Source organism: Lepisma saccharinum, chromosome 19, assembly GCF_977018435.1.
Source record: "Lepisma saccharinum chromosome 19, izLepSacc3.1, whole genome shotgun sequence".
Classification (NCBI taxonomy): Eukaryota; Metazoa; Arthropoda; class Insecta; order Zygentoma; family Lepismatidae; genus Lepisma; species Lepisma saccharinum.
The window spans coordinates 64,099,219-64,118,754 of NC_139247.1; positions in this window are offsets into that span (position 1 = coordinate 64,099,219).

Below are 19,536 nucleotides of genomic sequence, written 5' to 3' on the forward strand. Positions count from 1 at the left end.
TCTAAAGACAACAAGGTGCAAAGAGTTGGCTGCAGAGAAACCAACCTTAATATATACGAGGTTCTTTAATAGTTCAGTCACCTTATCTCGGCAACTGACAGCCGAGTCAGTTCAAACTCGTTTACTATTCTCAGATAGACGATACCTCATAAATTTGCCTAACTCGCTTGCTGTAGGGACCTGCATTTGGGCGATGGAGTTGGAGGGGGGCGATCACGAAACTCCCAGTTTTCGGTGTGTATTATTGAAGAGTCGGGAAGCAGCAATGCAAACTGCGGAAATAGAGAAAGTTGTTTACGTTCCGAACACATCTGCAGGAGCAAACATTCATATACCTACAAACAAATACACAATACAAACAACACTCCATCTCCATACCTTAGACTATCTAGCTCCTTTACTCTCGCATGCTCCATTCTCCCCTTACACCTTGACGTCCTTTGTATAAAACCCATTCAGCACGCACATAAAAAGAAACAAAAAGTGGAAACCTCGAGAACACATCAAACATGAAATTTTCCCATTGCTTTGATTTTTAATCTCCTCTCCTTTTCTGCTTACTTTCGTTCGTTTCTAAAGCCAAAAAGAAAGAAAGAACTGGTGTTGGTTTCTAGATAAGGGCTTTGAGAGTACCACTAACGATTTATCTCTCTACTTTCCTCGTAAAGGAAAAAAAAAACAGTCCTTCAGTTCTTTTTGTCTCTGGAAATAAAACAAAAGTAGAAATTTCTCTGTGTAAAAACACGCTTTATAGTCCCTCTCAGCTAAGACCCTCTCACAAAAGTCCTATATTACTTTCAAAGCTGAAACTCTAGTAAAGGGGAATACAACCGTTACTTTGCATGATTATTTCTTTCCTCACTCTGCGCATGCTCGCCTCTAACCGCCGCTCACACCGTATTTCTTCATTCATGGAAATTCAAGAATTATACAGGGTGTCCAAAAAGTAATAGCGCAAAGTGGTACAGGTGAAAGTACACGATAATGGAAGCAAAAAAGTCTCAGTAAACATGAGTCTGCAAATGAGCCGTTTTCGAGATAATCGCGAATGTGTGATTACAAGCCGCCACTGACTTCATTGCTTGTAAACGTCGTCCTAGTTGGTAAAATGCTAATGCTAATTATCCACCTTGGTGGAGACACTGGAGTTGCGAGGCGTCACGGTGATAGTCGTGCGACTTTAAGACGATAGTCGATATTCGATGTCAGTTTTCCTAAAAAACAAATTCCATCTTGTATTGGACTTTTAACCATTATTTTTAGGTTTTACGAGCCGTGTCCGGAATGAAAGATTACAACGGCTAGTATCCATTCAAAACAAATGTAATTGACAACACGTCCACTACAGATTAATTAATGTTACATGAGTTATTTTTCCACATAATTTCCGGCATTGTCGAAACGCTTGTTAAGTCTAGGTACGAGCTTCGGTATTGCACAGTCAAAGAATTCCGCCGCCTGCTGCTGGAACCACATTTCAACTTCGTCCTGGAAGTGTTGAACTTCAAGACGTTTCTTAAGGTGAAGAGACAAGTGGAAGTCGCTGGGCGCAAGGTCCGGGCTGTACGGCGAATGGTACAAAACTTCCCACTTGAATACTTTGAGAAGCGCCTTGGTGACATTCGCTGTGTGAGCCTGAGCGTTGTCATGAAACAGGCGGACACCTGTTGCCGACATTCCCCTGCGTTTGTTCTGAATGACCCGTCGAAGGTTTTGCAAGATTTGGCAATATGCAGCAGCATTAATTGTGGTACCGGGTGCTGTTATCAAGTTTCCATATCTACTCAAGTATTCGCCTTTTGTACGGACAAATCGTATGACGGACCGCACTTCACATTTTGGCGGGATTCTGAACCGGCGCAGCCATTGTCAGTACGTGTTACTCGAACTAGACTCCAGGTAACAATGACGAATGGCCGCGAGACGAAAGCGGAGCGATGAAGGTCAAAGCCAGTGTTGCCAACCTTTCGGCCTACAAGGGTTGTAACCTCTCTTTTCGGATACGCCTCGTACATACCTACGTTTCAGGGACTACTTTTAAACATATATTTTAGAGTTGATTACTCGAAGTATCAACCTGATACGGTGGAGCCTGGACCACCATGAGAAAGAAAGGAAAAAATATACAACGTAAAAATGTTAAGCAAAAAAAATTATATACAGGTTTTGTTTTGCGCGGGCATAACTTCCTTTCCAATTAACGTAACTAAATTCTGAAAATACTGTCTTTCAGCTAAAGAATCAGGGATTATTATGATATAAGTCTAATTATTGTCCGCCAAGGGACACGACAGATACAGCGTGGGAAAGACAGCCTAATCTTTCGTCTTTTCTCTGTGACAACGTTTTCATAAGGTAGAGTCTGCCTGGCTCTTACACAACAGCGTTAGCTTTCCTGCATTGTTGTCACCGATAATAAACTTCCAGCTCAGCTTGCTGGCAGAAACAAACTCTTGGAACTTATAACTAACACCAGGATGTATAGTTTATATACGAGGTGTGTTCCACATTACTTGGTATTTAACCATTAACATATAGAATTATAGTTACAAAAAGGAAATATTAAGTTTATGTACATATTTGTAACGTGGACACTGCTACACGTTACACTCTTGCATATATCAGATTTAGGCCAAGCTAGTGATAACCATCTGAAAGATTAATGATGAATAATTACACCACCCATCTAAATATCTCTAGTTCGATCCCAATGCAGTATTAACATTGCGTTACGTCTCAAAGTTTGCCCCTCTTCCCCCCACCACGTATAATTGTTCTCGTCAAAGATCGGGGGCCCCCTCCCCTGTCTCCTGTGGTTGCACCACAGAGCTGGAATCCGTCGGGAGGACTGGTCTGGTACTGCATTTGGGCGAAATCGGCCAAAGGAGATTCCGCTGGACTTTTCAACCTACAAAACTGCGCGATTTTTTTTAATGGCCCTATCCAGTTTTGCTCCCTGCGACCTTTACACTTCACCACTTCCAATTACCCTACTCGCTCCTTGGTAATTCTGGGGACGCCTTGAGATAGATTAATCCCGTTCTCCTCCCCAGGAAGAATCCCAAAACCACTGTGTTCCCTCTGGCATCGGTGCTGTCCAGGTCCGTTTTAATTACGAGTCCAATTTAGGGAAAACCCTCCAATCTTCCCCAAGGATCTCCAGTTAGAATGGATTCTGAATCACGGCCGAAAGAAAATCACTTCCCGTGATCATATCGGGATGGAGCATCTCATTTCCTTGGATTTAATTCGTACTCACGATAAGAGATGGCACCACTCACACTTAAGAAGGGGTGGTGCTACTCCGAGGTTGGGGAAACCGAATCTGGAGTTCGATTCTTGTTAACTGTTGCATCCAGAAGGGTAATTTTGCAGCATCCCTACTGACCCACTTAAGGGCTGGACTGGGCCATCTAGTAATAACTGCTGAGCCCGGTCTTATATACGTAAGGTCATAATCTATTCATAGGAAAAGCCTAGCTTGTCACTTTAAGTGAAGTTACGGTTGCAGCAAGACGGAATTCAATGCTGTTCCAACATCAATGGTATCAATTTCTTAGTGAGAACAATGCCGTTATTTTCGAGCATGTTTCTTTCAAAGTCTTAAATTTATCAGAAAACGACTGATTTTGAATTGGAATTAAATTTTTTTGGGTGCGTCAGCACTGAGGCTATTTTTCACCCGTCACAGTATACGGGGTCCAGCCCCTTATCATAACAAAAATAAAAGCGTGTCTGAAAACTAAAATTTCCTTACCCTGGTTAAAAGCTGAGGATAAAGGGAGCTCAGCACAAATAAGGACAACATACAGGACGACACAGAATTATACTGGCCACGGGGCCAGTCGCCAGAGCCTAGTTAGGGTACAGCGCCTTGAATAACGTAGTGTGGAAAACGACCCAAGAAACTGGTTCCCCGAGACGATGACAAGTAGATGGCAGTGCGATCGACACAGCGGCTAATTTTGTTATGAAAGTAATGCGGCTTAGTTAGTTTTTGGAATATATTGTGTAGATTTGTTTCTCTAGAAAGGCGGTAAGTGAATTGATGGAAACAGTTATATTTGTGGAGTGATTTGCAGTCACGAAATGGCATTAATTTACACAGAAAAGTAACATAAATACGTTTTATGTGCAACGCAACACGAGCATCAACATATCGCATGTGAGGCTGGACGTCAAACGTTGGATTGTGTACACAAGTTTATTTTTGTATACTAATAAAATTGAAATAGTGTCATGAAGGAGAAAAAATGTTTCGTGGCGTATATATTATGAAGTCATTTTCCCGAAATGCAGATATTCGAAAGAATTTAATTTCATATCCATGGAGTTCAAATAGCCGATTAGGCTGTACCTTGTCATCTCTATCAACAAATTGCTTTACATTCGTGTCGATTGGTAAGTAGAACTTTGGTGTTAAAGACTGTGCATTTTTATCCGTGACTTGGCTGTAAAATGTCTACCTTGTACTTGATGAAAATAAACCGCAAATTAATTAAATTAATTAATAATAAAATAAATAAATAAATTAATTAATTAAAATAAACAGTATTGTCTGTGTGAATTTCCATAAAAATAATATTTGTGACAATGACAATATTAATGAACCTTTCAGGATAATGCATACACAATACTAATTCTCGCAGCAATTGTCATGTTACGTGTTACAATCCATACCTATGTTTTCTTCCGTAATGTTAATAAAAAACTCAAGGACAGGTCATGATCGACGGTTCACAATATTCTTTAATATTTTCGCGACTACTGTATCAAATATCATAACAATTTTCTGATGCAAAGAAATGTTACAAGGAAAAGAATCAGACGTTGCAGCAAAAACCCCATTTACTTCCATTATAAGCAGTCGAACACCAAGCCCCGGTGTCAACACCAGCGCCTCTAGCAGATCATTTTCGAGTGGAACCAGCGAGAGAGAGCAAAACCATGCCGTTTTCCACACTACGTTATTCTAGGCGCTGTAGTTAGGGTGTACTACGTGGAAGGAGCACCCCTTACACCCCAGATAACGATTGATACCACATTTAACCACACCATATGGTTGATACTAATTAGTATGCCACTACGGTGACCGACGCTCCCGATCTTGGCATTGGTGTTTCTATACTCCGTCCCGGGAATCTCTGGAGCAAGGTCGCGCATGACGGCAGAGAAGGGGAGAAAGCGAGTTGGCGGAGAGAAGCAGAACTCTTTCCTGCAAGCGGCTGCAGCCTCGTTTTCCCCTCTATGCACTCACTTCCCCTCTAACGCGTTCATTGGTCGAGCCCTCTCGAGTCACTGCATGAGCACGGACTTGTTTTGGTTCGCTGCTCCACAGATTCCCGGGAAAGAGTGTTAGTGATTGCTCTTTTATTAAGTTCATCCATCCTCACCTTTAACCTTAAGTAGCCTAATGAGCTAGATAACACATAAACAGTGGCTAACAATGTGCGTTATGACGCCAAGGTTCCTGGGATCCAATCCCGGCTTGCGCATTGATGTTCCCTGCGAGAGTCTCTTCATCTATTTCATCATATCACTCATCCTCATCGTCGCCATAAGCCAGTACATCCAGTTACTGCATACCCAACGCGATATGACCGATATGAAATTTTTCTATAAAATCATCAATGGAAAACTAACATCTGAATTTCTACTTACAGAATTCAATTTCAGAGTTCCCTCTCGATCGACCCCAAACACTGAATTGTTCCACACCTCCACAGCTAGGCTTTCCCTTATACAGCGCTCTCTGATCCACAGGCTGCCACAGTTCTGTAATAAACTACCCACAAACATCGACATTTTTGCTCCTGAAAGTATTTTCCGATCTTCTCTAAGAACGAATATGTAAATCCTTTGTTTGTTTCCTTGTTTATGTCTTATCTGTTTATATGTATCCTTTTTTGTTTTTACCTAAAACCATCTTGACTTGTTCTTGTTGATTTATTAGAATTTTCAGTGCAAAATGGCCTTAACAATGCTGTATCTGAAATTTGAATAAATAAATAAAAGGGGCAGAAAAGTTGCGTAAAATAGCGTAATTCAACAACAATACAATGGGAGTGTATCGAAGCGACGATATCGTACAAATATCGACATCGATATCCATCTTATCGGTATCGTCGATACTAGATATGTTGATAGTCGATACGTCGATTTTCGACATATCGATAACGATATTATCAAAGTCGATATTTTAAAAACATCGACTCTACATCGATATGTCGAAATATTGCACAGCCCTACTTCGGAGATATTTTTTTCAAGGGTAAATGTTACGTTGCTTTTGCTTGAGAACTAGTTGATGTATTACAATGTAACAAACACCATTGTTAATGAATTTGTCCCTACTTTCAATTGCACCGAAAATAATATGGGGTTTCCATTAAAACAAACAAGTAAGTTTGTGTTAAATTTACGTAGTTGAACGTATTGTATTCACTAATTTCGTGAGTCCCTCTCATACTTGTAGATCTGCGAAAGCAGTATGTCAATATTTATTGTTGTTCACGAAATATTTCTGGTGGTAATTTTAGGTGACTCACCCTGTATACGTCGGATGCCGATTTGATTTTGTGTCAAAACTAGAATAATATCTTTCTTCCAAAACTCTGCCTATTCCAATTTATTCATTGGTGCTCTAATTTCAGTTGTGAGTGCCATCTAGCGAGCAAATTAAAAAAGAACTGTCATCGTACTATTTACCAGACATTGGTACCCATCTGACCGAGTTGGTTGTTAATATTTCAGTAAGTTCTGTAAACAAACACCAGCCTTAGAATAATAAAATGTTCCGACGGACCTAAATATCAGAACGAATTAAATAACAACATGCTAAATATACAAACAGGAATAAAGCACATTGTCACTTTTTCTGTTGTTGTGATTGTGCCACAAACATTTCAATTCTATCTTCTTTTTAAATGTATTCATTATTATTTGTTTTTTTTTAAAGGGGGCTCAATTAGATTATTCTCATTTCAACTACTACGAACATAACAAAAATCACACCTTCGGGTAGAAACGATACAGGACGCTATTCTTAGTTTCGTAAAAAACACAGTGTGACGTTGTATACAACACTAAAGTCTAGAGGTGCGGTTTCATTTATGCAGTTACCACATATGCGTGAGGCTGTGTCTGACAGCGTCCGCAATGGATGGGATGGTTTGGCCTACGCAGATGTTGCCGACAGTGCCCTGGAGCAGAGAAAGTTCGTAGGTAGTGTAGCAATGTTGTACGGAGAAGTGTACAGCAAATTAAGCAAAACAGAATGTACTGAACATTCACGACTGGAGATATTTAAACTAAAACATGCATCCTTTCTGGCTACAGAAATTACGCAAACATTCTTGAGCGTATACATGTATTACAATTGTTGTAAATTAAATTGTAAAGGTAGTTTTTCCATTGTTCCATAATTGTAGCCAAGTACTGACCAAGATATAACAATGCTGAAGACTTAAACTATTAGATTCTGGATATCAAGTCTGAAAATACTGTGCACTAAATTAATAATATAACAAAGTATTACTACTTCTATAAACAGGATTCCTATCCATTTTGGCCAAACAAATTCATAAATCTGACCTCACCACTGAATTTCTGGTGAAAGTGTACCCCAAAACCATACCAAACATGCCCCCCTTCCCATTTAAAGAAATAAAGTTGGATCCAAGATGGAGGTCACCAAGATGTCGGACGTTGTCATGACATGCACAAAAAAGTTTCAACCTAGACCTAAGCTATTACTACCATGACCAATTGCTGATTTTGTAAGGGGTGGTCCGGAACTTTTGACTCACCCTGTATATAAACGAGTTCAAATGTATCGTACATAAAGACAAATATGTTAGTTTTGTACGACAAATGTAAACTCTTTTATTTCATATGTGCATTGATTAAATACCATACCCAGATGTCCGGCGCACATAGTACTGCCCTCTGACACAACCAATGTTGCCAGTACACCTTCTATTTTATTTAAAACATACTTTTTTATGAATATGTCATAATTAACCCCATATCGTCAGTAATGCACAATACGTGTGAAAAAAATTCGCTCTTTTATCAATTCAATAAGTACCCACAGAGACTACACACACGTAGAAAGGTTTTAAAGTGACTCGACAGCTGTCATTTATCCATTTTTTTCTTTACATTTTTCCGCACACTGAACTTTTATGTAGAGAATGGTTTTCTTGTATGACGTATAGAAAATATCCTCATAGACTAGGTTAATATCTAGTGTAAGATTCATGTCTCTATCGCTTTTTGTGCAAAAGTTTCGTACGTTCAAAATCTCGGTTGCGTGACCTAGTGCGATATACCACCAACATATGCATGCATGTCTCATCCAGTATTCGAACCAGGGAATGTTAATTTTGTAGCGCTTTAGGCTGACCACTTCGCCGCCGACGTCGGCATCTAAGCCCGATAGGATCGAATGCTGGTTCTACTAAATAAAGTTCGATATCATCTGCATAGTTGATTTTACCGGTTTGTGAAATTATCCTGGTGTTTAGGCAACCAAAAACACAGTACTGCTTTGCAGGTTGCCTGGCACGTACGGGGCTCCTTCAAATTCGTATGATTGCTCGATCAGAATTTTAGTTTGGAATTGACGAAGTGATTTCGCGCACACGGCTTGTTAGAGAGAATTACTGGAGCTCCAAGTGGAACGACCGACCAATCGACATTCCAAATTTGAAACAACAATGTGCGCAAACCGTGTTTTAAAAACGAACAACGATTTCCATTAGGTTTTTCTGCTTCAGTTTCTACGCGTATAAATGCAAATTATTGCATCAGAATGTATCCCACTGTTTTTCGTTCACTTTTTCCATCTCTCAATGCTGGCGTGCATTTTTACACCATTTATTTGATTGCTTTGCGCGTCGTTTAATTAAAATTTCGCGTTTATTTTTTTTTTCAGCAGCAATATGCACGAAGAAAGAATTAAATGGACAGGGAAAAACTCACATATGTATTTCTATAGAGTTTCTGACAACATCTGAAACATTACATATGAATTCCTCTCTGAACGAAGACTTTCGTGTTCATACACTTGTATTGGTGATTGACACACGAAACAAACTCAAGTGGGCCAGAAATATGGCATAAAATAAACCGAAATTAACTGCATAAACGGAACCACGTTTGATCTTTCTGCTGTGTCAGGAGGTCAGCTGGAAATGTGGAAAATGAACAAGTTTGAAATGCTACTTTGAGAGCTGGTCAGTGATGGTTGGTTAAGGATAAACTCGTGGATATTCTACCACTGTCCTTGGTTTATTATACGAGGTAAAGTCATGAAATAGGTCACATTGATGTGGAATAGCGGCCTCTCTAGGACCATTATAAAATTCAAGTATAATTCCCGGTTTTCAAGGCGAACGTTCCAAAAATTCAAGGGTACAAGCAGGTGTTGTCTCTATTTCAACCTTACGTATTACCTCCTCTCACCCCCCCCCCACATACACACAAGTATTAACAACATACATTGTCTGTGCGATTACAATATTTCCAAAAATTCTAATTCAATTCAATTGAACGTTTTATATATATATATATATATATATATATATATATTGTAGAGATATGGAGATTACAAATACGAGAAAACCTTGTCAAGAAAATATTTACGCTTGTTTATTTCCTGAAATTGTCCGACAGCGGGCGATCCCAAGAATGCCCAAACTTTGTAACTTCCGTGAAGCAATGACTGAAAGGCAAACGCGAGGATCTAAACAAGATCCAGCGTGTTCGAAAGGTGTAACAAACTTTCGAAGCCTAAGATTATAACAGGAAGCTCGCTCCCCGAGCTCGGGCTCATTTGACTCTCAATTGTCTCATTTGTCTCATCGAACTCTCATTAGTCTCTGATTACACTTGGATTACTCTACGACACATTACCACTTACTAAACTACGACGACGGTACACGAAGTTACTGCTGCCTAAGCATGCAGCGAGTCGCGCGGGATCGCTCGGATCAGTGAGCCAAGGGTCACGGAATCGAACCTTGGCATCAGTCACAATTCGGTCTGCAAGAAGCATCTGGACAAGAACATCACTCGCCTACCAGGTATGAACAAGCGTAAATAACCTTTAAATTCAACATTCCATATCTCTTCCCTCTTAATCGGAGCAGGTTTAACTGACAAGTACAATTAAGCTCTACCTAAAATGTATTATTGAAGCATCCCTGTGACCTCAGATCCCAGGTAAGACGGGATTACAACTATATGTATATATATATACACAGGGTGATCGGAAATTCCCCTTACAAACCCTAGGGCTAGTAGAGGGAACTGAGTAGACAATATTTGGAATAGGAACCCAAGTAGTAGTATTGATACTACGGACAGCGCGAGAAAGGAAGAGTTCTTCTCAAGCAGCTTTGCTACACTTAAAACTTGCTCAACATGAGCATATGAGTTTTTTGCTCAAGTGTGGAGCTCTTCCTAATCCAAGATTTTTGTAAAAATGCCCTCGGGAATTTTTCAGAAAGGAAGAGCTCTTCTCATGCAGATTTGCTATACTTAAAACTTGTTCAACATGTTCATTTGTTCAAGTGTAGTACCTGCCTAACCCAAGAATTTTATAATTCGGAAAATATCAAACCCCCCCTCAAGCAGATTTACAAAAATTGCATCAGTTTGTCTATAAACTTGTATCCATACCTACCTATACATATTTACTTCAGGTTTAAGTTCAATTGGATACCATTCAATTTGCTTATCCAATATTAAAACAATGCAATATGCAGAGCCTACCTCTAGAATTGCTTCGTGTTTGCATGTTTCTCCTCTGTGTCAGTGTGTGGAATTCCCGAGACGGTAGTATTGATTTTTGCCTTGCCCTCAGCGCCAGTATTTACAGAAATTCCCGAGTATTGCATCATTTAGTATTGTGAGACTGACTGAGGAGAACAGATGTGTTGATACAGTACTTCTCATACTTACAGGTTTAAATTCATATTGAACAATATAAAATCTGTTATTTGTTGTAATCCACTCATATTTAGAGTCAAGCTTATATTTGTCCCAGCCTGTTATACATAACAAGGTTATTGCTATTCAAGATATGCATGTTTGTGCAGGCATTTGCGCTGGGTCAGTGTGAATGATTTTCCACTTGTGGGCTATTGGCTTTACAACCTGTCATAAGATTAATATTATTAATATTAATCCATAGAGATTAGATTTGAATCCCAGGAAATTTTATATAAATACCAAATCCAAAAATATTAAGTGTATATACACATACACACATACACACATACAAATCACACAGCTGAACTTAACTGATATTTTTTATTCAGTATAAAGTTTTGAATTGAAACCCAGGAAATTGTATATAATAAACAACAGTAAAAATGCCGAATCAAAAATATTGTGACCAATGCAATAAAAATATATTTAGCTCTAATTGGGCCAGACACCAAAAGATTTGTAACCCAGATAAATACAGAACTCCCACAATAACTTGCCACAAATGCCATAGAGAATATAACATGGAATATTTCACATATAAACATAAAGATACTTGCTCTGCTCAATCATCAACTTCTGGTCTGAAAAGAAGGCACGAAGCACCTGTTAATGCTGGACCTGCAAAGCAGCCACGCTATGAACCTATCCATAGCAGTTTTAAAGGCCAATTAAGGGATCACCGGTTTGTATCAGAGCCAAGATGTGGAATTAATAATTTTTTGAACAGTGTAAATCCTAATCTCCAGGCAATTCTAAATGCACAAAATGGCTCTTATAAGTTGTCCCTTAAATTGTTTGTACAATATAAGAAGCCAAATGGCACAAAATTTACACAGCCCCACATAACAGAAACTGTACCGGTTTATTCAAATGCAAATTCAGACACAATAATAAGCAGGTTGATAGATCAACTGAATATTAAACACTCTGAATTTGCGGCAAAAGAGTCCGGATGGAGCCTATGCGGTTCATCACACAAGTTATATATTAATATTTCTGAATTCAGCCCATTAAAAGGTTCTACATATCTGCCATTACCTGCTAATATCAAAAACAAAAGAGCCGTGGTCAATATAAAAAATAATGACGCGAAATGCTTTTTGTGGTGTATATTAGCTGCTCTGTATCCAGTTTCAAGGGATCCTCAGAGAATAAGTTATTACAAACAGCATGAGCACGATTTTGACGATGCAATGGAGGGTTTAGAATATCCAATGTCTGTTCAGAATATTGATAAATTTGAAAAAAGGGCCAGGCACATCAATGGCAAACAATTATCTATTAATGTATTTACTTGTTCCACTGGCAATTGCCCGATAGCACCTCTCAGAATCAGTACACTTGATGATGAAGCTGCAATTCCGATTGATTTGCTCTTAATTGAAGGAGATAGCACATATCATTATACTCTGATACACAGTCTTCAAGCTTTAGTGAGAACACAACTAGACAAAACTCATACAATATTCAAGTTGTGCAGAAGATGTTTAACTGTATTTGATGGTCAAAAAATGGTAAAAGGGGTTCGTGAAAAAAATGCAGAAATTGCAAAAAACAAGTTAATTGAGCATCTGAAATACTGTGGGAACCATAAACCTGTTCATATGGTGATGCCAATGCCAAGTGAAAATTGCAAATTCAAAAAGTCTGAAGCCTCGTTGGAACACCCAGTATATATTGTCTGGGATTCTGAATCAAACCTCAAATCTCTTGCATTCTGCAATCCAGATCCCGAAGAATCTTCAATTACACCATACCAGCAACATGAACCTTCCAGCTTTTGTTTTATGGTTATACGGGATGGTGTTGTTATTAAAGAATATTCATACAAGGGACCAAATGCCATCAAAATATTTGCACATAGAATAGAAAATGTGTGCCGTGACATAGCATCTAACATCTTATTAATATCAAAGCCTATGTTGCCTTTAACAGAGAAACAGATTGAGGATTTCAACAATACAGAAAAATGCCCGGTATGTGATTGTGAATTTTCAGATACAAATATCAAGGTACATCACCATTCTCATACAGATGGTCGATATAAACAGGCCCTGTGTAATAGCTGTAATATTAAGATCAAGAGACCAAGATTTGTCCCCATATTTTGCCATGGAGCATCCAATTATGATTATCATCATTTAATCAGGTACGAGGGGTTTGACAAGCAGAATTTAAATATTTTAGCTGAAAATGATGAGAAATATATATCTATTAGCAAGATAATTAAAGTTGATGGTGTTCCTATTCACATAAGATTTCTTGATTCTTACAGATTTTTATCTGCTAGCCTGGCTACACTGGCAAATCAATTACCTGATGATCAATTCAAAATCACACGTGCTTTGTTTCCAAATCAGGACCTGAAATTAATTAGGCGGAAGGGTGTATATCCATATGACTATGTCACAGATTTTTCTAAATTTGATGAGTGTTCCCTGCCACCACAAGAAGAGTTTTACAGCAAAATCAGAGGATCTGGAATCAGTGATGATGATTATCACCATGCCCAGTTGATGTGGAACAATTTAAAATGCAAGACATTTGGTGATTATCACATGGCATATTTAAAACTTGATGTCACTCTCTTAGCTGATATATTGCAGGCATTCAGAAAATCTTCTATGCAAAATTATAGACTGGACCCAGTGTATTTTTTCAGTGCCCCGGGCCTAGCATGGGCCGCAACGTTTTTGAATACCAAAATGCAATTGGATCTGATCCACGATCAAGATATGTATCTGTTTATGGAGAAATGTATAAGAGGAGGGATGGTACAATGTTCCCAGAGATATGCCAGAGCAAATAACAAGCATATGCCTGATTATGATCCAGCACGGCCATCAAATTTTATACTGTATGTAGATGCAAACAGCCTCTATGGTTATGCCATGATGAAAAAACTGCCATATGCAGGGCTTGAGTGGGTTGAAGATTTCAATATTGAAGATCTTCAGGACTTTGATGACAGTAACTATGGCCTGTTCTTAGAGGTTGATCTGACAATTCCAGATAATTTGCACAACATATTTTCTGATCTGCCCCCAATTCCCGAGGTTCAGTGCTCACCTGGCTCTAAACAGAAGAAGCTCATGATGACCCTGGAGCCAAAACAGGATTATGTCATATATTACAAAAACCTCCAGTTCCTGATGAAACATGGTGTTCAAGTGACCAAAGTTGGCAAAGTTTTGAGGTTCAGGCACTCAGAATGGTTGAAACCATACATTGATACAAACACGGAGCTTCGAACATCTGCAAAGAGCCAATTTGATAAGGCCTTGTTTAAATTGATGGTGAATTCTGTCTATGGCAAAACTATTGAAAATGTCAGGAAACATACCGATGTTAAAATAATTACTGACCCCAGCCGGAGCAAAAAATTGGTTGCAAAGCCTAATTTCAATTACAGAAGAATTTATGATGAGCACATGGCACTTTTCAACATGAAAAAAACAAAGATCAAATTTGATAAACCTATTTATGTAGGGGCTGCGATATTGGAATTGTCCAAATTACATATGTTAACATTGTATTATGATGTGCTGAAACCTTTTTATGGTGATCGTGTAAAATTATTGTACATGGACACGGATAGTTTTGTTCTTGATATTCAAACAGAAGATGTTTATCAAGATATTGCACAGTCTGAATTGTTTCAATACTTTGATACCAGTGAACATACAAAGATTCAACCCCACAACAAAAAGGTGCCTGGCAAGTTAAAAGATGAGACATGTGGTGATGTTATTGTGAAATTTGCTGGGTTAAGTGCCAAGATGTACACTTTTGAGACATGTAGTGGCACTGTTGCCAAAAAGGCCAAGGGTATTGGCAAAGTAACTGTTGAAAAAGATCTTCAATTTGAAGATTATGAAAATTGCATCAAATCACAGAGTTCAATCAGAACATCAGAATCCAGAATTCAGAGTGTGGATCACTTGTTGACTACAAATATTGTAACAAAAGTGGCTCTGGACCCACATGATGATAAGAGATGCATTTTGTCATGTGGCATACATACTTTACCATGGGGTCATTGTGATTTGAAAAGTGGTAATCAATGCCCAATTACAGAGCATGATTTGAAATAAATAAACATGCCCATGAACTTATTTGGGTTCAAAAAACAGGCTAATATGGACCTGCCGACACCACAACCCTCTCCTGATATGCTGTCTAAACTGAGTGGCTTGTTAATTATTCATCTGAACAGCATACTTACAGATGTTGATGATGAAACAGGTAAAACATTGTACATATTTAACAATAATTTAAATCACTACCAATTACCTGTAGGTGGGCAATTGCAATTTATTACAACCCCTGAGGGTGATGTCAAGATTTCAATAGGGAGAAATATTTATAGAATTAAGCACTCAAACATGGTTTCTGGCACTGTATATACTGTTTCTGCTGGTGACTGCTTATATATTGAAGTCCCTGGATCCTATGACAAGCTTATACCCTTTTTTATAGAATTAAGAATCAGATACTCTATAATAAATAACCATTAAAACAAAATGCCTAATGATATTTTTGGCCATACAAGACATGAAGATCACAGTGATGAGATTCTTATGCTTGATGTCAGAGTCAAGAAATTAAGAAGTGATTTACAAGCTTTACAAACCACACTCAATGCCAGTCTTCAACTAGAAATTACAAATTTACAATCACAATGCATGGACCCTCTTCTTAAAATTGATTCTGAACTCAAATTGTTGCTTCAGAAATATACTGATCTGGCCACATTGGATAATTTTCAAAGTTTAGAAGAAGCTGTAGCAGCTCTTCAAGCCAAATTTAAGACCCAGGCCACCAACTCTGAGCAATTGAAACAGCAATTGGAAGAGCAAATAAATAATGTCCAGGCACAGCTCCAAACAATTGTCAAAAGCATAAAATCACAAGAAGATTTTGATCTAGTCATTTCCACTCTAAAAGAACAGATTCAATCACTCCAAATACCTAATCTGGATCCTCTGCACAATGCCATAGCCGAGGTTAAAGAAAAAATTGAGACGCTTGAAAATTTTATGAACAACTTGCCATCTTCTGATGCTTTGAGTGCAATAACTCGGAGTGTTGCAAATATTAAGCTGCAACTTGAAACATATGAAGATTTTGGAAAAATTCAAAGTACCATAACCCATCTTGAAGGTACAATAGCAGCAGTGCAAAGTGATTTGGCAAATGTACAAGAAACTCGCCTGCCTGGGATTGTAGATACACTTGTTAGTGTCCAGCAACAAATCACAAAGCTTGAAAACCTCAACACTGAATCTGAACTATCTCATTTTCATCACTTGATCGATGATATTCAAACAAAGCTTGAAATTTTACAACAATCCACACCCACTCAGGCAGATATAGCCCTGCTCCAAAATGCTATGCAAAATGTGGCTGATGCTTCTGAATTAAACAATGTGAAATTGGCACTTGAATCTTTGCACAATACTGTATCAAATCTGCCTACATCACAGGAACTTAAAAATATTAAGAGGGCAGTGAATAGGATATTGAAATCAGAAGATATCACGAATATCCAGACAGAGATCAAACAACTCACTCAGACAGTGGCCACTCTACCAACCAATCAACATATTAATGAACTGCATGCCCTGTTTGAGGATATCAGAAGACAGGTCCATGATCTTACTGCTCAAAATTCAAAATTGGCAGTTATTGAAAATTTGCAACAAATTGTAGCTAATATCAAGCAACAGCTAGGAACCATGGAATCCAATCAAGCAAATGCTCTGTCTGTTTTTGCCACCCAGCTTCAAGAAATTGTGCAACAATACAAGAAACTTGTTGTGGACATAAAAATCAAGCCAGGCCACGATGATGTTGTTAGGACCATCAATGAGCATCTTGAATCTGTAACAAGCAGATTGCTTACAGCAGAAAAAGAAATAACAGGCATAATCGAGAATCCAAAACATACAGTAATTCTTGAATTGTACAGTATCCCCAACAAAGAATATGATTCACCATTTACACCAGGTGGCAAAATATATATGCTGTCCCCTGCACAATTTTATTACCAATTTTTTGTTGGGGGCACATTGAGACCAATCAAGATCAAATATTGGCTTCAACCACAGGCACACCACTACCCCACCTTATCAATAACAAATGCTGATAACAAAGTGAAAATCACCAGTGTAGAATTAGAGGATTTTACAGATCCCGATACATTGGAAACAGCCTATACTGAAGATGATGGCTCTCTGGAATTTAATATACAAATAGGAGACAAATTATATTTAGAAAATCCTGCAGTATCAGCTGCTGAACACCCCATAGTTGCAATATTCTTGTTTACATATTATGTCTAGAGAAATTATAGTTGATGAATTACACAGACAAGCCAGACATAATTTTAAGAGACTGCCAGTAGTCACAAAAGGCATAGATGATTTATGGCAAAGCGACTTGATTGAAATGGCAAGTGGGCAGTTGAAAAACTTAGACAAAATCAACAAGGGCTACAAGTATCTACTCACTGTGATAGACACATTTTCAAAATTTGCCTGGGCTGTGCCACTCAAATCCAAGACTGGAACATGTGTTACAGAAGCCATCAGGACAATCATCAATCATTCAGGAAGATCACCGCGCTATTTGCAAACAGATAATGGCAAAGAATTTTATAATTCTGTGTTTCAACAATTTATTAAAAGCCAAGCAATAAAACATTACTCGAGTTACAGTGATCTCAAAGCCTCAATTGTAGAGAGATTCAACAGAACCTTAAAAAATCTTATGTATAAACAATTTACACTGCAAGGTAATTATAAATGGATTAATATTCTTCCAGAACTTCTACATAAATATAACAACTCTGTCCATTCCACAATCAACATGAAACCCTCTGAAGTAACTTCATCTGATGAGCAAAAATTGATCAGGACTGTTTATTATCCTAGATACCAGCCAACAACAAGAAGGGCCAAATACAGGGTGGGTGATCAAGTAAGAATCAGCAAATATAAGCACTTATTCAAAAGAGGTTTTACAAGAAACTGGAGCACTGAATTATTTACAGTGGTTCAGGTTAAACCCGGGACCCTTAACACATATATAATAAAAGATCACCGAGGAGAAATTCTCAAAGGCAGATTCTATGAACAAGAGCTCAGCAAAACTAAACAGCCTGACACATATCTCATAGAAAAAATCATCCGCAGAAAAGGCAACAAGTTACTTGTCAAATGGCTGGGTCATCCGGAAAACAGCTGGATCGATGCAGACAAAGTGATAATATGAGCACCTGGGATGTTATAAAAAGGCTGCCAGAACCTGAACAACAGAATAAGAGAAATGGCAACTTGCTGCCTGATAATATTAGGTGTCTTATTGTTGGGCCATCTGCTTGTGGTAAAACTACACTAATGGTTGATAATTTTTTATTGGCACCCAACTGGTTAGACTGGAAAAACAGGCACTTGTATGTCTTCTCTAAGAGCTTGGAACAATTAAAATATCAGCAGCTGATGAAGCTATATGATGGATTGGATATTGCCACTTTTGAACCAGATATTAAGCCACTTCATGAATGTCTCGATAATTCTGTTGTTGTGTTTGATGACATTATACTGGATAATCAAAACAAGGTTAGAAATTTCTTTACACAGGGCCGACACAAAAACATTGATTGCTTCTACCTGGCACAGACTTTTTCAAAAATACCCAAGCAACTGATCCGAGACAACAGCAATTTTATATGTGTGTTTCATCAAGATCATACCAACCTCAAACACATACATGATGAATATGTAGGTGGGGACTTGAGCTACAATGATTTTTCCAAGTTTTGCAGTAGGTGCTGGAACCAGGACAGTTATGGGTTTGTCACAATTGATATGACAAGAACACCCAGTAGCGGCAAATACAGAAATAAAATCAACGATTTTCTAGACGTTGAGACGTATATAAATAACCATGAAAAGGCCAATCATTGATGATCTTAAGTTAAGAGATTATCTTGTAAAAAGATTCAAGGGATGGAAATCAGAGAACCGAGGAATTTATGAAAAACACAAACAAACAGAACAGCCTGTAATTGATGCTATTAATAATTTAGGTAAGAATATCAAAACTGTTACAGAGCAAAATCAAGATTTGATCACAGAGCTTGTGCCTGTAGCTGCAAGGAACATATTAGATTATCCATTCACCCCACTTTCCAGTATTCATACACCTAGTCCTGTTGCTCCTAGAAGAATTGAAGCTACTCAGGATCCTATTGAATTGGGTCTTCTTGCTCAAAAATATTTAACCACACCTAAAGACAACAAAGATGAGGTTTTTGGCTTATATGCCGACACAGAGCTTGACGGCAGCATCATTCATAGAATTGGCAATTTCAGAGTAACATTTATGGGAGATGATATAATTGTATATTCAGAATCTCGTCTCGGAGAAAAAGGTGCTTTTGTTAAATATCCCGGCACACCTGGGTTGTGGGAACTGATGACTAGGAAAAGGCCTGGCAGCTATACAGATCAAGATTATGAACATTACAAAGAA